At 43.6% G+C, this 23,696-nt stretch overlaps 1 protein-coding gene and 2 pseudogenes across 9 annotated transcripts in view; all 3 read right to left on the reverse strand.

Moving 5' to 3' along the window:
• The window catches only part of FELCATV1R9 (vomeronasal 1 receptor felCatV1R9), a 109,970-nt gene that overhangs the window by 53,589 nt on the left and 32,685 nt on the right, over positions 1-23,696 (reverse strand). For 2 of the 9 annotated variants that reach the window (XR_006590110.1, XR_006590111.1), the window contains exons 1-2: positions 17,327-17,572; positions 8,005-8,232 (exon numbers count right to left, since the gene is read on the reverse strand). The gene's annotated coding sequence lies outside the window, so the exon portion shown is untranslated. Of the gene's footprint in view, positions 1-3,033; positions 4,835-6,020; positions 6,080-6,869; positions 8,233-17,326; positions 17,592-23,696 lie in introns of those variants that run through there. The other 7 variants (XR_006590108.1, XR_006590109.1, XM_045045407.1 and 4 more) reach the window with 7 other exon arrangements.
• FELCATV1R-PS51 (vomeronasal 1 receptor felCatV1R-ps51 pseudogene) lies at positions 1,412-2,084 on the reverse strand (annotated as a pseudogene).
• Positions 4,238-4,934, reverse strand: FELCATV1R-PS55 (vomeronasal 1 receptor felCatV1R-ps55 pseudogene; annotated as a pseudogene).

Below are 23,696 nucleotides of genomic sequence, written 5' to 3' on the forward strand. Positions count from 1 at the left end.
TCTTGTACTTTTACCACATTTAATCCAGGTACCTATTATCTATCTCTTAGAGAGTGCTTAGTGCCTGGGTTTTTATTTACAAAGGACACTAACTGGCGACACAGAGAGGCTTATGTCAACTGAAAGAAGATTTTTTACTGCATACATTTCCTGAGAGGGGGATGACAGCATCCCACACAGGCACGTGGGAAAAGCATCATGTTCTGGTCAGGAGTCAGAAGCAGGAGAGAGGGGAAAGCCTAGCCAGAGCCCTTATTATGGTTTTTTGGGGGAAAGGGACAGCAGGACATGTTGTACAGCTTAGTACTGGCTACTTTGCCCTGGGGCATAGGGGCTGTCCCTAGTTATCTGGTACTTGGTGGCGGACCGATTTGGGGCTGTGGAAATTCCAGGTTTGGTGCGCTAGAGCTTGTTAACAAGACCGTTGGGGAAGTGGACTCTCTACTGGTTAGTTTACATGAAAAGATGGGCCATGTAAAGCCCTTCTCTATTTTTATGAATTGGTTACTCATGGAAAAGGCACTCTTTCCCTCCTCAAGAAGGTCACGAATGTCAGAGCCCGAAGAATATAGTAAATACAGTAAATACAATAGGCCCTGTTATGAACAGAGTTCAAATGCAGACCTACAGAGTCTAATCAAAACACAATCAAATAGAGAATTTCTGAGAAAAGAAAGCAAGTACTGTGGGACCTTCTTTCTTTCTCAGAACAACTTCATTTCTTCCTGTCTTTCCTGCATCTCTATTTCCAGACTGGATGTGCAATTCTAGGTCCCCAGTGAAGCCCTGGGTTGACAGACACAGAGAGAGATCCTAGAGAGAGGGGAAATTTCTGGGGAGTCTTTTTAGATGCTGGATTAGCACTCATCACTGTCCCTTCCTTGAGCTAAGAAGGAGGCTTCTGCTCACTAACGAGTTGGTCCATGGTCTCTCCCTTGTCCTGAAGCCACTGCTGAGCTGACTTCCTCCGATGTTTCCAGGTCACCTGTGTGCTCATTCCTTCCCTAGGACTGTGCCAAGGACTGTCTGGATCTCCTGAGTTTCTGTGTCTCTACTGTTCACCAAGAAAGATCTAGCTTTAAGTGGATCTGGACTTTGTTAAGAGGCTGACTCTGCTTTTTGCAAAGGAAATTCCAGTCATTGCTTTCTTGGGGGTGAAGTCACTGATATATATGCCTGGCCCTTTCTTTTTAACATTTTTTTCAATGTTTATTTGAGAGAGAGAGAGAGAGTGTGTGTGTGTATGAGCAGTGGAGGGGCAGAGAGAGAGGGAGACACAGAACCTGAAGCAGGCTGCTGGGTCTGAGCTGTCAGCACGGAGCCTGATGTGGGGCTCGAACCCATGAACCTCGAGATCACGACCTGAACCAAATTCATATGGCTAACCAACTGAGCCATTTAGGCGCCCCTGTCTGACACTTTCTTAAGGTTTAAATCCTAAACGAGCTTGCCATTTCCATGGCACCAATGGTTTATTTTGTGTTCCGTTTTGCCTTTTTGTTTGAATGAAGCAGCTGAACTCTTCCCTCTGGAATGGGAGCTCCTAGTTCTACATCTGTCCTCAATTGTCCTGATTTTCCAAATCCTAGAATCATCTCTCCCTTCAGGTGGTGCTGAATTCTTATCCTATGCACTTGATTAAATTTATAAATGCGTAATGATTCCAGCAGAGGAAAATGGAGAAGCCAACATATTTTGGGGCTTTGACTTTAAGGATCCTTCCAATAGGAGTTCATCGGGCTGATCGTGATGGTCTGGAAGACACTCAAGAGGCAGATGCTGCTAATGGACAACCCCCTGCCCACTCTCTGAACGCACAAAAAAAGTTTGCATGCAAATGTAGTGAAAAAAGATTTCAATCCCAAAGCTGCCAATGTCTGGGGGACTCCTTCAGAGAGAATGACCAAGGAGGTTGCTACAGTCAAGTGCATGAGAATCAAACGGGTGAACCTCAGCCTGCGTTCAGTGTGGTAAATGGACACGTAATGATAAAGAAGAACGAAATTGCCCACAATTCCAACTGTCGTCTGTGACAAGATTATTCCTACTGTCAAATGCCCTGAAGCTAATCTGTCATACAACATGTTTTCCCTTATATTATGACAACAATCATTTCTCTGGGCAAAGGCTCACTGAAGACTTTTCACATGATGAATAACACACTACTTGGCAATGAGAAAGAATGAAATCTGGCCATTTGCAGCAATGTGGATGGAACTGGAGAGTGTTATGCTAAGTGAAATAAGTCAGGCAGAGAAAGACAGGCACCATACGTTTTCACTCATATGTGGATCCTGAGAAACTTAACAGAAGACCAGCGGGGAGGGGAAGAGTGGGGGGGGGAAGTTACAGAGAGGGAAAGAGGCAAACCATAAAGGACTCTTAAATACTGAGAACAAACTGAGGGTTGATGAGGGGGGAAAGTGAGTGATGGGCATTGAGGAGGGTACCTGTTGGGATGAGCACTGGGTGTTGTATGGAAACCAATTTGACAATAAATTACATTAAAAAAAAAAACATGTTTTCCTTTCTATCATGACAACAATCATTTCTCTGGGCAAAGGCTCCCTGAAGCCTTTTCTCATGATGAATAACATGAATTGAGTGCTCCTGTTTGACTGCCATGACTTCCTGTGATGGGAAGAGATGGAGAGATTTGCAGTCTATTTAACTGAAAAGTCAAGCAGTAAGGATGAAGTGCTGTTATCCTGGAGAAGCAAGGGCAGGTGAGAGCAAAGGGAAAGAAAGCACAAGGCAACATTGTCAGAAGAACCTGAAATGTGCCAGCCATACTGGGGAAAGGAAAGCTTAATCACTACCACTTCCTAAAATGAATTAACTTTGACTAGTTTGCTGATCTGAATTTCAAAGATATAATGTATTCTTCCAGAAAAAAAAAAAAAACAATTTCCAATACCTTATAATAAGAAAATATTACTTTTTTAAAAAAGTTTTTAATGTTTATTTGAGAGAGAGAGCAGGGGAGGGGCAGAAAGAGAGGGAGACACAGAATCCGAAGCAGGCTCCAGGCTGTGAGCTGTCAGCACAGAGCCCGATGCGGGGCTCAAACTCACGGACTGTGAGATCATGACCTGAGCTGAAATCGGACACTTAACCGACTGAGCCACATAGGCACCCCATAAGAAAATACTTCTTAAACAGCAATGAACATATTAATCATATTGTAAAATGATTTTATATTAAGAGGTGGTTCTCATCAAAATGCCCCACACACTCCATTTGTAACCAGCACAAAGAATTCCTGAAGACTACACAACAAACAGTGGACAAACCATTCCAACAGAAACTTCAAAAAGGGGTTTACTCAATAGATAATACACGTGTAAAAATGTTCAATGTAGTAGTCAGAAAATTTTCAAATATGACACTACTAACTGGTGCCATCAAACACTACTCAGAAATCTAAACTGAGGATAACAAGTCTTGGCAGAGATGTGGGTCACCAACAATCTCAAACTCTGCTGGCAGGAGGTGAAACTGGTACTAACGTCTGGAAATGTGTGGTAGTATGTATTTTAGCGGTGTGGATATACTACTATGCTCCAACATATATACTGCCACGAATATGCTCAACACAAATCTGTCAGGTATCCCCAAGACTGGTTACAAAGTGTATAAGCAAGCATTACTCATTACTCATAATAGCCCAAACTCAGGAATACCCACTTCCCATTAACAGGACCAGCAATCAATGAATCTTTTCATATTCACACGATGGAGTCTGATCTGGCAAAGCCAAAATGCCAACAGTGATATGCAACAACACGGATGAATTTTCAAACGTCATATGGAGTGAGAAAGAAGTCATCATTACCCATTTCAGGCAGGATGACTCCATTTATATCAAGTACAAAATGGGCAGAAGTGGTCTTATCTTTCAAATGTTGGAGAGTTATGAACCTATTCCCAAACATCACAATCCTACAAATATAGCTAAGAAAACTATACCCACGGGGACAGTGACTGAGAGAGAGAGCACAAGAGGATATCCGGGGATCTAGAAACATTCTGTTTCTTCATCTTGGAACTGCATACACCAATGTGGTCATTTGTGAAATACCAGTGATTTATTGTTTACTTTTTTATTGATTAATTTTTTAAATATTAAAAAAAATAAATGAAATGACACAGGGCTTGATCCCAGGAACCGTGAGATCATGACCTGAGCCAAAATCAAGAGTGAAACGCTCAACTAACTGAGCCACCCAGGTGCCCCCATGTCTTTTAACTTTTTAAATACAAATCATCCAAGAAAAAAAAATTGCAGGGAGCTGAGAAGGCTCATCCTGTGAATGTGTTTCACCTGCTGGTTGAATCTGTACAAAAGAGACTTATGGACCTAAAGGCCTACATTTGAGCCCAACAACGAAATATCACAGAATAAGAACATTGCTGCTTATAGTGAGTCTGAGATTGTGCCAAAAATTCAGCACAGCAGTATCCTAAATGTGTTCTATCTGATGGTTTCTTGCTCTGTTTGTCAGAGGAGAAGGGTATTTACCAGCTCAAACAGGGTCCAGCAGAGGAAAATGGAAATTGCAATATCCCAGGGAGGCTTTAGCCAATTTCCAGCCACCTGGAGGTCCTGGGGCTGCTCATGATGGCTGGAGACACAGGAGAGGCAGCTGGTGCCAATGGACACACCCTGCCAGTTCTGTGAGGGCAGAAAACAGATGTGCACTCAAAAAGCACTGAAGAATGTTTCAACTAACAGCTACCATTGCCTTGGGGACACTGGTAAAAGGAAATGACGAAGAACCAAGCATAATCAGGTGCCTAAAGGATCACATCTTCGGACCTCAAGCTGGAATCCCTGTAGAAGAAGAACAGTGGTAAAGAAATGAGCAAATGCCCAGGACTCCAACCGTCATCTCTGATGAGGGAACTATTTCCACTGGCAATTCCTGGAGTCCATTCTGACAGATCCCAGTGATTGACACTGGTTTTCATAATCCAAGGATCCTGCACTAGAACATGTCTTCCATCATAACAGCTGAAACCTATTAACTCTGGAAAACGTATTTACTTCAGTTTGACTTCGTCAAGATGCTTCCCACAGTGGAAAAAATAACCTTTAAATACCACTTAAAATGCATGAATCACTGCCTACTACCATACATATGGAATCTTTTTTCTTTTCCTAAAGGCATGATGGAGGCACGAACATTATTGCCATGGCAGAGATAAAGACAAGCTAGGCACACAGGGTAAGCAATCTAAGTTCACACATTGGTTAGGGGCCGAGTGGAGACTGGAACCTGGCAGGCTGGAGCAAAGACAGTGTCTGAACCTCTGTGCTCCACTAACGATGCACGTCAGCTGTGCCTTCAAATAATCCAGACGCATATTTAATTTTGCATTTATACTTTTCCATCTTATTTCACACTGTATTTTATTTTATATGTTTGGTGTAAAAAGCATACATTTTTCATGAAGGACATTTTATTCAGGTGAATAATATATGTAAATAAAGTTTTAATATAATAAAGTTCAGAGGCATGAATTACAGGCTAATCCTGCAGGAGACATCCCTGTGTCCACATTAGATTCAATAAATGCAGTATTTGCTAACAATACTTCGGCAGTAGAAAGAGTCATTTCCTGTCATACAGGAGCAAAACTCACGGCTTCCACACACACACTATTACATAATAGTACCTTGTTCTCCAGGCAATGTTTTATGAAATCCTACCATTTGATGGAACAGTATTAGGAAAGAGACAAAGTTACTGATGATTATGTTTTAAATGCTGAGGTATTTAACAAAATGTACAGTGAGTGAAACTTTTAGCACTAAAGCAGGGTTGTAAAAGACAGTAAAATACAAGACACACATAAATTCTAAAAAAGACATCCAGATGGCCAACAGGCACATGAAAAGATGCTCAACATCACTCCTCATCGCGGAAATACAAATCAAAACCACACTCAGATACCACCTCACGTCAGTCAGAGTAGCTAAAATGAACAAATCAGAAGACTATAGATGGTAGCGTGGATGTGGAGAAACAGGAACCCTCTTGCACTGTCGGTGGGAATGCAAACTGGTGCAGCCGCTCTGGAAAACAGTGTGGAGGTTCCTCAAAAAATTAAAAATAGACCTACCCTATGACCCAGCAGTAGCACTGCTAGGAATTTACCCAAGGGATACAGGAGTACTGATGCATAGGGGCACTTGTACCCCAATGTTTATGGCAGCACTCTCAACAATAGCCAAATTGTGGAAAGAGCCTCAATGTCCATTAACTGACGAATGGATAAAGAAGATGTGGTTTCTATATACAATGGAATACTACTTGGCAATGAGAAAGAATGAAATATGGCCATTTGTAGCAACGTGGATGGAACTAGAGAGTGTTATGCTAAGTGAAATAAGTCAGGCAGAGAAAGACAGATACCATATGTTTTTACTCTTATGTGAATCCTGAGAAACTTAACAGAAGACCAGGGGGGAGGGGAAGAGGGAAAAAAAGTTATAGAGAGGGAAGGAGGCAAACCCTAAGAGACTCTTAAATACTGAGAACTGAGGGTTGATGGGTGGTGGGAGGCAGGGGAGGGTGGGCGATGGGCATTGAGGAGGGCACCTGTTGGGATGAGCACCGGGTGTTGTATGGAAACCAATTGGACAATAAATTATATAAAAACATAAAACAAACAAAAAAAAAAACCACAAGAGACGTGTAAAATGGAGTCTAAGAATATGGCATTGTGTGCATCATGTAAGTTAAAATCGTAAGAAAATTAATTCTGTCATTGGGATTCATGTTAGAATATTATTAAACCAGAAAGAATGAGACAAGATTCATGTGGTCCAGACACCTCATGTCTGGTCCCATAATTACACTGACCTTTTCCTTAACTGCCTTCTCTCTATCTTCAGGAGAAAAAGCAGTCTCACCCAAGACAGGACACCCCAGGTGGTTTCAGTTGAGGCACAATTACGATCTCCAGTAAGTACGTCATATCCTCAGTGTTAGACTGAAAAACATCTTTAAAAAATTCTAGAAACAAATTCATATTCACATCACTGTAGACAACTGGAAACTGTTAGAGCTCTGGGGAGCCTGGGTGGCTCAGTCAGTTGAGCATCTGACTTCAGCTCAGGTCATGATCTCGTGGTTTGTGAGTTCAAGCCCCACATTGGGCTCTGTGCTGAGAGCTCAGTACTTGGTGCCTGATTCAGATTCTGTGTGTGTTGGTGTCTCTCCTCCTCCCCCGCTCATGCTCTCTCAAAAATAAATAAATATTTTTAAAAACTAAAAAAGAGAAGAAACTGTTTCTGCTCTACCCTTCTCTGTATTATAAGCATAAGGCATTGTAAGCACACCTCTACTGACACTGAAAACTCAACCTATGATTCCTGCAAAGTAATGTCAACAGCAGATGGCTTTCATAACTATGGTCCTTACGCACCTTCAAAATGACCCTTCCTTGTCACTGGCATTTTCATCAGTAACAATCCGAGGGAGGACTTCATTAAACGGCACCAGGAACCTCCGGGCGTGGGTGTGGGTGCAGGGTCCGGGGTCCTCACCTCTATCGACAAGCTCAGCTTACACCCAAGGAACTACTCCACCTCCCTCTTCAGCTCTTCCCCTGGTCTGTCCCGACCCTCAGGATCCCTTTCCAGACACGAACACTTACTCACACGTCCTTCCTTACAGGCGCTGCCTCTCAGTCTGACAGAGAAAGAACCCACTGGACTCGTCACGTTGAAAGATGGGGGCGCAGCGTGAAGGTCACAGCAGCCAGTACGTGTGAGGGAGGGAGGCAGCCAGACCAGAGATAAGGCTTGGTGATCTGTGACCTCCCCTCCCGTCAGAACTGCAATTATCACTTCACACGTGGTGGCAATGACAGCACAGCCTTCGGTGGCTGACAATACTTCTGAAAAACTTTCTCCCAGGACTCATTACCAAATCCAATTACAAGTTTGTGACTATCTCCGAAGAGACTGTTGACTGCTTTAGGAGGGGCTCTTACTTTTCACGATCCCTGATGGCAGAGAGGGGCTCACAGGGAAGGAGCAGGAAATACTGATGTCAGACAACTAAGGGACTGGCAGCGAGTGTGTGTGTCTCACAGGCGTCCCCGATTCCCTCAGAAGTTCTTCCACCAAAAATCTAGGCCATTCTTAGTCTTCTGTCTTCTAAGCTGCATCATTATTTGAGAATTGAGGAAATACATGGAATCAGAATCCAGCAAGAATATCTAAAGAGATATAAAAGAGAACATGCCAACAATTCGTATTAGAAAACATGGGTGAGTCCCATGTTTTTTAGTAAAAAGAAGAAATCATGGGACTCATTTTTTCAAGTTTATTTTATTTTGAGAGAGAGAGACAGACAGACAGACAGACAGACAGACAGAGGGTGGGAGGGGCAGAGAGACAGGGAGAGGAAGAGACTCCGAAGCAGGCTCCACACTGCCAGCACAGAGGCAGACATGGGCCTGAACCCATGAACCTGACCTGAGCTGAAACCAAGAGTTTGATGCTCCACCGACTGAGCCATCAGGTGTCCCAGGTCTCATTTTTATAACTAAATACAAATTATACTGAGATTTGTGATATGCAAATATTATCAGAACGACATTATAATAATATTGACCCTGGCAATCAAAGGAAGTCTAAAAATCTACCCCTCTAAGAAAAACAGATGTTTATCAAAGTGACCCTCAGAAATACAGGTACCGGGATTCCATGATTTCACAAGCAAGTTCTACTACCGTTCTAGCAGAGAAGTCAATGCTGCTCTGTTAATTCAACAGCACTGAGCTCTTACCAGAGGTCTCTACACCTCCCTTTGCTACTTTTCAACAGGGAGCACTTGGGCTCATGCAATTAATGAAGACACATAACATTTATGAGTCAAAAGTCACTTCAGTGGATTTTCCACTGAAGAGATACACAATCTCAACAAGATCCACTATCCATTCCACCTGTGAGGATTCTTCATCCATGTAGAAAGGTGGGGAACCACGGTCCACCTAGCAGCACACCTACTTCTGATACCAACAGCACATCAGGGTTTCCTAAAACCATGCTTGCTTTTGAGATCTCTAGAAGGACTCACAGAACTGAGAGCTGGTGTACTCACTGACACAGGTTATTACAGGGAAAGGATGCAGACTGGCATCAGACAGCAAAGAGATGTATGGGGCAGAGTCCGGGAAAAGTGCCAAAATGAACGCTCCACATCCTCTATGAATTGATGGATGTCTTACTCTCTAGGCACTGATATTTGAGGACACTCAGATTGTATTGCCACCAAGGGTGTCCACCCAAGCCTACGTCTGCACACTTTTTACTGGGGTTTGATCCATACTTTCCGGGTACGTTTAGTCTCCTACGCTTGTGCAGTCTGGCTGATTGATACCTTTAGTGTACTGCTTCTCCAGAAGCAGACCTCACACTGCATGGTCCAAGGCCCCATCATACATCACATTGTGAGGCTGTCTGGTAGCCCTACTCATAGAAAAAGAAAGATAATCCTATGTGCATGACATTCCAAGTGGTGGAGATCACCTCCCAGTAGGTCAAAGACCAGACGTCTGTTTGGGTGATGTTAAATTTTCACTCTTTCCCCACTGCTCCCCAGTTTTCTATTACAGGAATAGAGCCATATGGTTGACAACCCATTCTTCAAGCACATGGGCTCACATACATTTACACAGTCAGGTGTGACCCCCCACCCCACATACACTATGCACACTCACAGACTCAGACACATGAATTTATACAGCGGGAAAACATACAGTTTTCCCCATCCTGTCATATTTAGTCTTATACCCACACTCACGTGTACACAGACCACATATAGACTCACACTCACATTCATACACACTCACAATGCACACCCTCACATCACTGGCCTCCTCTCTCTCACAAAGTCCCTCACGCAATTACCAGGCTTTGCTCCTCAAAAATATGTTCATATGAAGGAAAACTTTTCATTTGTCCAAGTCTGAAAATGCAAGAATGGAGCCCCATGTCTGCCCCTGCATGCCTCCAACTGCAGACCCCACAAGGACGTCTTAAATGACCAGCATTTCAATAGTTCTGTGAGCTCTGGTTGTGGAAATGCAGGGCGTGCTGAGCGGCAGTTCATGAGGGTGTAACAGCAGCATAAGAAGGGCTGGAGGGGGTGGGGGGAAGAGCGCAAAGATATAAAACAGGGGTGATGCACACAGCACGGTGACGTGGGTGGGGGTTTACTCCGCTAAAGCTGCCATGACAAAATATCCCAGGCTGGTGGTGTAAACCACAGAAACCTATTTCCTCAGAGTTCCTCAAGCCACGAACCCAAGACACAGGTGTCAGCAGGGTTGGCTTCTTCTGAGGCCTCTCTCCTTGGCTTCCAGGTGCCCCCCGTCTCCGTGTGCTCACATGGCCTTGTTCTGCCCATGCGCAACTGCTTCCCTGGGGTCTGTGTGTCCGGAGGTCCTCTTCTTGTAAGGACACCAGTCACACTGTACTATTCCCACTTTAATAGCCTCATTTAACCTCATTATCTCTTTGAAGCCCCCACCTCCAAGTTCAAGGGATTACGGCTTCAACATACGAATTCAGGTGCACACAATTCCGTTCCTAACAAGAGTACACAAAGTGTGAGAGGTGAGTGAGGACAGAGAATAAAAGGCACACAGGGGTTAAAGGGGGGAGTATGTTTCAAGAACACTGCAGGACTTAAGGGCACGGGGGCGTGGGGGACAGAGTGTGTGAGAAGTAAAGGGTAAAGACTAAATACACATTAGCCTGTGGGTGGATAAGAGTAAAAAGGTCATGAGTTAAAGGGGAAAACGGGGAGGGGGATAATCAGCAATGGCAGAGCTGGATAAAGGCCCAGGACAACTCATGTCCATGTGGTTAAAGCATACAGGGGAGAAGGTGTATCTTTTGTGGGATTTAGGGGTTTCAGTTTTTTTAAGTTCTAGTTAGTTACTATGTGGTGTAATATTAGTTTAAGAGTAGAATTTAGTGGTTCATCACTTACATACAACACCCAGTGCTCATCCCAACAAGTGCCCTCCTCAATATCTCTCACTCATTTAGCCCATCCCCACCCACCTCCCCTCCATCAACTCTCAGTTTGTTCTCTGTAGTTAAGTCTCTTATGGTTTGGGGCACCTGGATGGCTCAGTTAAGCATCTGACTTTGACTCAGGTCATGATCTTGAGATTCATGAGTTTAAGCCCCATGTTGGGCTCTGGGCTGACAGCTTGGAGCCTGGAACCTGGAGCCTGATTCAGATTCTGTGTCTCCCTCTCTCTCTGTCCCTTCCCCACTCGTGCTCTCTCTCTCAAAAATAAACATTAAAAAAAATTTTTAACAATGGTCTCTTATGGTTTTTCCTTTTTTCCCCTTTCCATATGTTTATCTGTTTTAATTCCACATATGAATAAAATCATATGGTATTTATCCTTCTCTGACTGACTTACTTGGCTTAGCATAATATACTCTAGTTCCATCCACATCATTGCAAATGGCAAGATTTCATTCTCTTTTATAGCTGAGTAATATTCTATTTACATATATGACACACATCTTCTTTATCCATCAGTTGAAGGACATTTAGGCTCTTTCCATAATTTGGCTATTGTTGATAATGCTGGTATAAACATAGGGTACCCCTTTGAGTCAGTATTTTTGTATCCTTTGGATAAATACCTAGTAGTGCAATTGCTGGGTCATAGGGTAGTTTTATTTTTTAACTTTCAGAGGAACCTGCCTGCTGTTTTCCAGAGCAGCTGCACCAGTTTGCATTCCTACCAACAGTGCAGGGGAGTTCCCTTTTTTTCCTGAATCCCCAGCAATACCCGTTGTTTCCCGTGTGGTTAAATGTAGCCACTCTGACAGCTGTGTGGTGGTATCTCATTGTCATTTTGATTTGTATTTCCCTGATGATGAGTGACGTTCAAAATCTTTTCTTGTATCTGTTAACCATCTGGACAGCTTCTTTGGGAAAATGTCTATTTGTGCCTTCTGTCCATTTCTTTTTTAAGTTTATGTATTTGTCTTGAGAGGGAGAAACAGTGACAGTGAGGACACACATGTGAACGGGGTAGGGGCAGAGAGAGAGGGGGAGAGAGAAAATCCCAAGCAGGCTCATTCCTGTCAACATGAAGCCCACCCAATGAGGGGCTTGATCTCAGGAACCATGAGGTCATGACCTGGGCCAAAATCAAGAGTCAGACACTTAAGCTGACTGAGCCACCCAGGCACCCCTCTTCTACCTACTTCTTACCTGGATTATTTGTTATGTTGAGTTTGACAAATTCTTTCTAGATTTTGGATACTACCCCTTTATCAGGTATGTCATTTGCAAATATCTTCTCCCATTACCAAGGTCGCCTTTTACTTTTGTTGACTATTTCTTTCGTGGTGAAGCTTTTTATCTTGATGAAGGCCCAATTGTTCATTTCTGCTTTTGTTTCCCTTGTCTGAGGAGACGTGTCTAGTTAAGAAGTTGCTCCAGAGGTCACAGAGGTTGCTGCCTGTGTTCTCCTCTAGGATTTTGATGGTTTCCGGTCTCACATTTCGGTCTTTCATCCATTTTCAATTTATTTTTGTGTAATGTGTAAGAAAGTGACCCAGTAATCATTCTCCTGCATATTGCTGTTCCATTTTCCCAACACAATTTGTTGAAGAGACTTTTTCCCAATGGATATTCTTTCCTGTTTTGCCAATGATTAGCTGACCATATAGTTGTGAGTCCATTTCTGGGTTTTCTATTCAGTTCCATTGATCGATGTGTCTTTTTCTGACAATACCATACATCTTTGGTGATTACAGCTTTGTAATATAGCTTGAATTCTGGAATCGTGATGCCTCCAGCCTCGATTTTCTTTTTCAGAGTCTTTTGCTTTGACTATTCAGGATCTTTTGTGGTTCCATACAAATTTTAGGATTGTTTGGTAGCTGGCAGTTTTGATAGGGACTGCATTACATGTGTAGATTGTTTCGAGGAGTATAAATATTTCAACCATATTTGATCTTTCACGCATGAACATGGAATATTTTTCCATTTCTTGTTCTCTTCAATTTCTTTCATAAATGTGCTATAGTTTTCAGAGTACTGATCTTTCGTTTCTTTCTGCTTGTTTTATTCCTAGGGATCTTATTGTTTTTGGTGCAATTGTAAATGGGATCAATTCCTTGATTTCTCTTTCTGCTGCTTCATTTTTGGTGTGCAGAAATGCAACAGATTTCTGTAAGTTGACTCAGTATCCTGCAATTTTACTGAATTTGTGTATCAGTTCCAGCAATTTTTTGGTGGTCTTTTGGGCTTTCTACATAGAGTACCACGTCATCTACAAACAGTGAATGGCTGACTCTTCCTTGCCGGTTTGGATGCCTTTTCTTTCTTTCTGTTGTCTGACTGCTAGGGCTAGGATTTGCAGCACTATGTTAAATAACAAAGGTGAGAGTGGGCATCCTTGTCTTGTTCTTGACCATAAAGGAAATGTTCTCAGTTTTCCCCCATGGAAAGTGATGTTAGCTGTGAGTCTTTTGTATATAACCTTTATGAGGAATTTAATGGTGGGACACAACACTATGACACTTGGATAGACTGAAGGCAAAACTCTTTATTACCAACAGCTGCAAAGAGCATAAGGCTGTCAGGCTCAGCCACAGTGGGGGACACACATGGGGACAGGGTAACAAGCTACAGCTGTAGGAGCAGCTTATGTATGGAAACAGAATGAGATGGAATAGTTTCAAGGTTTTCCAATGAACTGCCAGATTATAGTAATTTCACAGGTTCCAAAGCACTAAAGCAGTTCCTTGTTGTCTGGTGCCTGAACATGGTGGTCAGAGCTGCTGCAAAGTGGCCTGAGTGGAGAACCAGTTAGGGAAGGGACTGATGCATAGACTTGGTCAGCTCCTCAACAGGAAGAAGTGACTGCCCTGACACTGGATCCTCAAAATAGGGTCAAGATAGTATTAAAAAAAAACATATGCACACACACCCCACACACACAGACAAGTATGACACACTGTATTAATGAAGTATGGGTGCACTGGACATGGGTGGCCCAAGACAGAACAGAGGGTGGAAGGAGATCTAAACATTGCTGGGGGGATAATGGTCTCAGGACAGAAAATGGGTGTGAGCAATGAAATCAGCTGGGAAGAGAAGGGGAATGAAAAGTCCAAGGAACTCAGGAAAAGGGAAGATATGGTGGTGTCTATAGGGTACACAGGAAGCTGATTGTGCCCAGTGACTGACAGCTGAACGGGGCTGTAGTCCTTGGCTTCTGCCCTGGATGAAAGCCAATACAGGTCAAAGGGGATGGATGATGTACAGGTGACAGTAGGAGAAAGTTCCCTAGAATAGTGCAGGGGATAGACATGACAGAGAAATGGAATTCAAAGTGGGTGCAAAATAGGGCTGGGGAAGGAAGTCTAGAAGGGTCAGCTGGAAGTGAGCAGGAACACATATGGGTCCAGGAGTTGGAGGCATAGGCTAAAGTACAGGGATGGATAAAGACCTGTAAAGGGAGGGGGAATAGAGTTCAAGAGGTTACAGTGGTGGAAAGATGGGCAGTATGGAAATTAAGACCATGTAGGTCACAGAGACAGGTGGAAAGTTACACTTTCATGCCTGCATTCATTTACAACCTCACTCACAGGGGCCTTGCATTTTATTCCCGGAAGTTTCTACAGTGACCTATGGGGGAAAACAATGGTAGTCATGCAAATATCCCTGTAAAACCTTTAACATGCAGGAGGACCACAGGTAGAATGTTGAATGAACACACCACGTCAGTCTTGTCACTGAAATCCAGTTCTTAGAGGGAGTGACCAAAAGAGATTGTCAGGATTGCCTGTGTCCTGTTTCTGGCACTCAGTGTTGGAAAAAGGTACCACGCTCACTCCCTTCCTAAACCTCATGCCTGCCACAATTTTTATGATTCAAGACTGAAGTGATCAGAGACTCTTTCATTACCAAAGTTTTTCACAAAATGACATACATGCTTTATATATGAAATGAACCTAACAAAGAGAAATGAAAAATGTTAAGCACTTTGTTCCTTGCATGAAATCATCCCAAGATATAACCACTGGGGTCACGCTGAGGTAGGCAGATCTCCATCCCCAGGTGTTACACCCTTGGTTATCTTGCATTACATGGTAAAAGAGACTGTGCAATTATGGTTAATAATCATCTAACTTTATTTTTTTTCAATATATGAAATTTATTGTCAAATTGGTTTCCATACAACACCCAGTGCTCATCCCAAAAGGTGCCCTCCTCAATACCCATCACCCACCCTCCCCTCCCTCCCTCCCACCCCCCATCAACCCTCAGCTTGTTCTCAGTTTTTTTTTTTTAATTTTTTTTAACGTTTATTTATTTTTGAGACAGAGAGAGACAGAGCATGAACGGGGGAGGGTCAGAGAGAGAGGAAGACACAGAATCCGAAACAGGCTCCAGGCTCTGAGCTGTCAGCACAGAGCCCGACGCGGGGCTCGAACCCACGGACCGTGAGATCATGACCTGAGCCGAAGTCGGACGCCTAACTGACCAAGCCACCCAGGCGCCCCTAGCTTGTTCTCAGTTTTTAAGAGTCTCTTATGCTTTGGCTCTCTCCCACTCTAACCTCTTTTTTTCTTCCCCTCCCCCAAGGGTCTCCGTTAAGTTTCTCAGGATCCACATAAGAGTGAAAACATATGGTATCTGTCTTACTCTGTATGGCTTATTTCACTTAGCATAACACTCTCCAGTTCCATCCACGTTGCTACAAAGGGCCACAATAATCATGTAACTTTAAATCACGAACAGAATCCTGGATCATACAGGTGGGTCCAAAAATATCACATGACCTTTAAAGAACAAGAAGGGAAATTGAGAGATTGAGAACAGGGGAGGGAACCAGTGTGCTGATGCAGGCTTTCAAGGTGGAGGGAGCCACATGGAAATCATTTAAAAATCTTTACTTTTGAGAGAGACAGCATAAGCACATGAGAGGCAGACAGAGACAAGGAGACACAGAATCCCAAGCAGGCTCCAGGTTCTACGCTGTCAGCACAGAGCCCAAGGCAGCGCTCCAACCCACGAACTGTGAGATCATGACCTGAGCCAAAGTTGGAGGCTCAACCTACTGAGCCACCCAGGCGTCCTGCAAATCATTAAGAAATTTTTTTTTAATTAAGAACAATTTTTTAGTGTTTATTTATTTTAGAGACAGAGAGACAGACCACAAGCAGGGGAGGGACAGAGAGAGCCGGAGACACATTCTGAAGCAGGCTGCAGGCTCTGAGCTGCCAGCAAAGAGTCTGACGTAGGTTCTAACCCACGAACCATGAGATCATGACCTGAGCTGAAGTCGGACACCCAACCGACTGAGCCACCAAGATGCCCTGCCCATCATTTTTTTTAATACTTATTTTTTTTAGCAAGTACTTGTATTTTTAATTTTTTAATATAATTTATTATCAAATCATTTTAAAAACTGAATTCTACTAACATAAATCAACCTAAAAGAAATTTAACCCCAGAAGATCCAGTTAAGAGACCAGGCTTTGATGACATGTAAGAAAATAAATGGGATTTGTTTGAAGCTGGTAAATTCACAACAGAAATCTAATGTATCTATTTAACAATATTCTCATGAATTATCCTAAACTATTATACATTTTTTCTTAATGTTTATTTTTGAGAGTGAGCAAGCAAGCAAGAGGGGGCAGAGAGAGGGAGACTCAGAATCCAAAGCAGGCTCTGAGCTGTCAGTACAGAGCCAGATGTGGGACTCGAACCCACAAACCTTGGGACCATGACCTGAGCCGAAGTCCCAAGTTTAACCAACTGAGCCATCCTAGTGCCCCAAAACTGATACCATTTTTAATCGAGGTGTAACAATTTACTTTTAGGTTTAGGTTTGTCCTCCTTGTATGTACTTTCCGAGTATATCAGATAGTGTCTGAAATTGCATAAAAGTGCTATGCATACACACCGCATTAACAGCCTGTTAGTTCAATGGTTACATATGTACCATCATACTGGACTGCCTTTCCAAACTGTGCTCTTCAACCGAATCCATCATCCCTTCAAAACCTAGATGCCCTCGAAGGCAGCACATGGATCCTGGAACCCGTCACCGAAGACACACGGATAAAAGCGCCACCAGACTCTAGTGCGAATCTGTCCCTCTCACGCGACCCTGACACACGCCTGTCGCGGGCAGGCTCCGGGCAGCCGTGAGCCCAGAGCCGAGCTGCCCTCAGCACGCGGTCCCGTCCCTCCCTGGGGCCCGCAAGCACCCCCAGGCCACCGCCAGCCCACACTCCCTGAGAACTAACCTTCCAGGAGGAGAAGCCGCAGCTCTAAGCCAGTTCCTCACCTGGAAGAACCAAGGGCGTCTGCGGAAGCTCAACGGTCACCTGACCCTGCCGGACAAGCGCGCAGGCGCAACGAGGCTGTAGCCACGCCCACACGCCCATCCCCGAGCTCGCGCCTGCGCAGAGGCCGCCCAAGAAGGCCAACCCCCTCCTAGGACCTGCCACGTGCAACTGCGCGCTCAGGCTTCCCTGGAGGGTCCTCAGACTTTCCCTCTAGCAGCCCCCCACCCCCCCCCCCCGTCCCCACGGGAATCACCTGTGCTGGTTCTGTTCCTTCCTCTTCATTTGCTACATGTGAGGAACCCACAGCATCTGTGTTGAGATGGGACGTTAGCGAGTAAGAGCGTCAGGTGTGCTCTGCTTGCTCTCTCTAGTGCTACCGAAAGGGGGATTGGGTGGGGGATGCGGTGGAAACAGAGTTCTGGGGAGAGAAGCAGCAGCACCACCAGAGACTCTGTTGAAAATGCTAATTCATCGGCCGGACCGCAGCTGTATCTCAATCTCTTAGAGGAGGGTTCTCCTGTAGACTCTGTTTCAACAGAAATGCAGGAGATTCACATACAACACTTTGAGAGGCAATGTTTGGCCAAGTGGTGCTCATTACTGGCTTCCTGTTACGATCACCAAGGGGGGTTTTAAGAACTATCATCTCCTGTGCCTACTTCCTGATCATAGATGGTCATACTGTCACTGTGTACTCTCATGGTGGAAGGCGCCAATGAGCAATCTGGGATTTTTACAGGTTCAGTGTTCTCATTCATGAGCATACATCCTCATGACATATGCATTGCCACAAAGCATCCCATCTCCAAATGCTAGGGCTTAGATTTCCCCATATGATTTGGGGCTAGGGGGAATAAACGTTTATTCTCTTCCATTGATGTAACTACTTAGCAGATTTAACAACAAGACACAAATATATTCTGAAACAGTTCTTAGATCAAAAACATGAGGGGCCTTGCCTAGGTACTATGATTACAGTGTCACCATCTGAATCAAGGGGTCAATCGCCTGGACTTCATTCTCCAGAGCCTGGGGAAGAATCCTCTTCCATCATCTTTTAGGTTATTGGCACAATTCATTTCCTTCTTATGGTTTCCACATATGCCCCCCTACACTTCAGCTCAAAGACAGCAACAGTCCGTTAAATCCTTCTTAGGCTTCAAATCTCTGATTTCCTCTTCTATCAAATCTCTCTGGCTTCTCTCTCTTTCGAGGGTGCATGGAATCACTTTGAATCCACAGATAATCTGGAATAACGTCTCTTTTTAAAGGTCATCTCATTAGTAACCTTAAACCCCCAAATCCCTTTTACTTGGTATCATAACAAAGGCAAGGGAGTAATCCCAATTGGACATCTGCCTATAATATTATGAAATCAGTGAAATTTTACAATGAATAAAATATTTTAGAAATTATCAACATATCCACAACTCTCTCATCTCAGGTTTCTAGGATGAAAACACATCAGTGAAATATCTTTCAAATATTCAGGTATCCCATGTTTTATTTTCTTAAAGTAAAGCCCATGCATTAGAGCTCTTAAAGCTCATCTGGTTAAAATAAAGTGTTCGGTATTAGAAGTATCACCACACAAAAAAGAATCTTCCTCAGATCAATGTTGGGGCATAAAATGTCCTTGACCCATAACAGTTCTTCAACAGATATGCAGAGTTTGGGATGAGGCAGCTCTTTCCCACACTTGCAACTCTGGATACCAGTCAACAGCCTCTCCAGCCTGACCTGACCAGGCCACTTCCTACACCTAATTTTCCAAGGAACGGTTGGCATGTGTGTCCTAAAACTGCATCTTCCCTCCCATACTGTGTGTTCTATTTCATGATGTGAAGGGACATATAACATGAGGAAGAGTTTTGCCTCCTGAGCTGAGATTAGAAACTATCCCTGATGCTTGCGATTGACCATATAGTGAGAATTAACGAATGGGTGTCAAACAGTGGCCTCCAATCTGTCTTGTGCCACCACCACCCTCCCAGTTCCCAGGCTCCTCTGCCCCACACTGCATGCCTCTCTCCTACTGTGGTCCTCCACGCCCCCACCCCAAGAGCCCCAGTCACCTGCTAAACCTCCATGCACCCCTCACCTGGACTCAGCCCTATGAGACTTCTGCATCCCACCCCAACTTCCTTCCCATCACCTTTTCGACATCTGTCACTATGTGTCCACTATTCCAGGGACTCCAAGGTGACCCTCCTGACCTTCCATCTTCCCTGCAAACATCACCCTCTGGACTCTTCTTTTTCTAATATACCACTCCCATTCCAGTATCTCACCCATTCCCTGGGTCCTCTACACCCACACCATGTGGTGTCCCCACCTCAACTCCTGCGTGAACCCAATCCACACCCAGATGCATTTCCTGAACCCTATCACCCCTGACCCTTTCTCCTGGCTTCTTGGCTCCCTCACTGCCCACTATCCTCCCTGTCTCCCTCACTGCCCTGTGCCTCTTTGCCTCATTCAAGGTCTCCTCCAGGGTCCCTCTCCTCTTCAGACACTCTATCTGGCTTGGACTAAACGGTCTTCTTTCAAATTTCACCTGCCCCACACTTACTCCTCTTCATCTCTCCCACCATGACTTTAACCCCTCCAAGACCTTGTCTCCTGTGGGTGTCACCAACCAGACTATTAATATCTTCCCTACTAAGTGCCCATCCCCATTATCACCTTCACTCCCGTGAACCATGCATCTTTCTGCAGAACCCAACATGCCTAATACCCTTCACTCCCCTGCACACTTTATCTCCTTGTACTCTCAAATATCGCAATGCCCCTGCAACATTGAGCACACGTTTGTCTTTTGTCCTTCTGCCTTCTTTCTCCTGCACTCTCTTCTCCCCTCACCACAGGACTTCTGCACCACCATCCAGTCCCTATGTCCTTCTTTCCCTGCACCCTCTCTCTCACTTGCTCTGTCACGCACTCCAACTTTCCCACCACAGCCCTAACTAGGGTGGTAATGCTCAAAGCAATATTTGAGGTTGTATATTGTAAATATTCCCCTTGTGGGTTGTAGTACTCTTGAAAGGATTACAAATGATAAAAGGGCCCCATTTCTGGCATCCAGACGTCCAGAAATAGACCTCTTCTTTTATACAAAAACATGTCAGCAAGAGACCCACACCCATGATGAAAGCGTATGTTGATTTTATGAAAGTGAACATGAACTGTGAGTTTGTGTAAAAGTGTGGTGAATGTTTTTTTTTCAATATATGAAATTTATTGTCAAATTGGTTTCCATACAACACCCAGTGCTCATCCCAAAAGGTGCCCTCCTCAATACCCATCACCCACCCTCCCCTCCCTCCCACCCCCCATCAACGCTCAGTTTGTTCTCAGTTTTTAACAGTCTCCAATGCTTTGGCTCTCTCCCAATCTAACCTTTTTTTTTTTTTTCTTCCCCTCCCCCATGGGTTTCCGTTAAGTTTCTCAGGATCCACATAAGAGTGAAAACATATGGTATCTGTCTTTCTCTGTATGGCTTATTTCACTTAGCAGAACACTCTCCAGTTCCATCCACGTTGCTACAAAAGGCCATATTTCATTTTTTCTCATTGCCACGTAGTATTCCATTGTGTATATAAACCACAATTTCTTTATCCAGTCATCAGTTGATGGACATTTAGGCTCTTTCCATAATTTGGCTATTGTTGAGAGTGCTGCTATAAACATTGGGGTACAAGTGCCCCTATGCATCAGTACTCCTGTATCCCTTGGGTAAATTCCTAGCAGTGCTACTGCTGGGTCATAGGGTAGGTCTATTTTTAATTTTCTGAGGAACCTCAACACTGCTTTCCAGAGAGGCTGCACCAATTTGCATTCCCACCAACAGTGCAAGAGGGTTCCCGTTTCTCCACGTCCTCGCCAGCATCTATAGTTTCTTGATTTGTTCATTTTGGCCACTCTGACTGGCGTGAGGTGATATCTGAGTGTGGTTTTGATTTGTATTTCCCTGATAAGGAGCGATGTTGAACATCTTTTCATGTGCCTGTTGGCCATCCGGATGTCTTCTTTAGAGAAGTGTCTATTCATGTTTTCTGCCCATTTCTTCACTGGGTTATTTGTTTTTCGGGTGTGGAGTTTGGTGAGCTCTTTATAGATTTTGGATGCTAGCCCTTTGTCCGATATGTCATTTGCGAATATCTTTTCCCATTCCGTTGGTTGCCTTTTAGTTTTGTTGGTTGTTTCCTTTGCTGTGCAGAAGCTTTTTATCTTCATAAGGTCCAAGTAATTCACTTTTGCTTTTAATTCCCTTGCCTTTGGGGATGTGTCGAGTAAGAGATTGCTACGGCTGAGGTCAGAGAGGTCTTTTCCTGCTTTCTTCTCTAGGGCTTTGATGGTTTCCTGTCTCATATTCAGGTCCTTTATCCATTTTGAGTTTATTTTTGTGAATGGTGTGAGAAAGTGGTCTAGTTTCAACCTTCTGCATGTTGCTGTCAAGTTCTCCCAGCACTATTTGTTAAAGAGACTGTCCTTTTTCCATTGGATGTTCTTTCCTGCTTTGTCAAAAATGAGTTGGCCATACGTTTGTGGGTCTAGTTCTGGGGTTTCTATTCTATTCCATTGGTCTATGTGTCTGTTTTTGTGCCAATACCATGCTGTCTTGATGACGACAGCTTTGTAGTAGAGGCTAAAGTCTGGGATTGTGATGCCTCCTCTTTGATCTTCTTCTTCAAAATTACTTTGGCTATTCGGGGCCTTTTGTGGTTCCATATGAATTTTAGGATGGCTTGTTCTAGTTTTGAGAAGAAAGCTGGTGCAATTTTGATTGGGATTGCATTGAATGTGTAGATAGCTTTGGGTAGTATTGACATTTTGACAATATTTATTCTAAAGTGTGGTGAATGTTAATGAGGGTGAGTTTTTATGTGTTCAGTATGTGCCTGAGTGTTTCAGAGTTTCAACAGCAACTTGAGTACATAAATGATCATGGATGTGTCTAATAGTATGTGACTATATGCAAGTGTGTACATACATGAATATTTGTGTCTGCGTGTGTGTAAAGGATTTATGTTTGTGTGCAGCCTGGGTTGCCCACCATTATGGCTCTGACTTGAAAATGGCCAGTAACTGCATAGTGAACCTGTATCAAATGTGGATTTGTCTGTAAGAAAAAAAACAAAGGATCAGTTTCAACTCCTAATTTGTGTTTCTTCTTACCAAACAGTAAGTGCTCATTACTGAAAATTCAGCATTAGAATGGAATGGAATGGAATGGAATGGAATGGAATGGAATGGAATGGAATGGAATGGAATGGAATGCGTAGAGGAATGTTGTAACCCTTTGATCCTCTTGAATTAAGTAGCCAAGGATTGGGTCATCCAATATTTACAGCAGTGGTAGAATCTTCTGGTTGTGCCATTGGATCCTCCTGTTTCAATCTGTAATAGACTCTTTTAGAAACTTCTATGGATATTGTTAGATCTCTAATTCTTAGCAATGGGGGTCAATAATGGTCAAGCATATTTTCCTACATAATTTTCATATTAATTAGCATTGGGTTATTTAAAGGAGTCCAAATTAATCAACTTTGACCTGTGAAATGATTTCTATAGAATGATTTATAGAATCAAAGTATAGAATAGTGACTTCTATAGTGAGGTATATATATACATCATGCTCTCCTTTTTACTTGTATTTACTCCTATTGATCCCATGTATCTTGTCTCATTCCGTTTCTCTACTAATAATCTTAATTGATGGTTCCATTCAGGGGTCTGAAGATTAGGAAACTTATTAATTTCTGGGTTGAGGAACTTCTCTGGGAAGTGAAAAATCCAGTGGGACACACAGCCTTCCCCACCAATCCCTCAGATGTCAGAACACAGTAGTTTGTGCTGTCCTTAATAGGAGAACCCATCTACCTACAGGAATCAAGGGGGGAAAACGAGCCTTCCACAAATACTCCAATAGTGTCCTAGGAGGATCTAAGTAGAAACTCATAATTGTTCTTCATAATTAACAACTAAGTGGAAAAGTTTCAGACATATCTTCAGCTCCCAAGCCTGTACTCCCAGTGCAGCAACAAATGAAATAATTGTACTTCTGAGAGAGGTGACCTCACAGGATCACAAACCTATATCTCAGAGTCTGGCTGCCTCCGTCCCATATACAGACTGGCTGCCACATCCTTCACACTGAGCCTCTCCCGGCAGCAGGAAGGAGTTGGTGAAGATTTCTATTTCAGTCTGGCAGCCAGTGTCTGTATACAAAAAGGCAAAATGAGAGCCTGGGTGAATGACCATATCAGAGAAGGGTAATCTTGCGTGTGTATTAAATGATTCATTGTGAAAGTCATGCAGGAAGGCA

This window comes from Felis catus, chromosome E2 (assembly GCF_018350175.1).
Source record: "Felis catus isolate Fca126 chromosome E2, F.catus_Fca126_mat1.0, whole genome shotgun sequence".
Lineage (NCBI taxonomy): Eukaryota > Metazoa > Chordata > Mammalia > Carnivora > Felidae > Felis > Felis catus.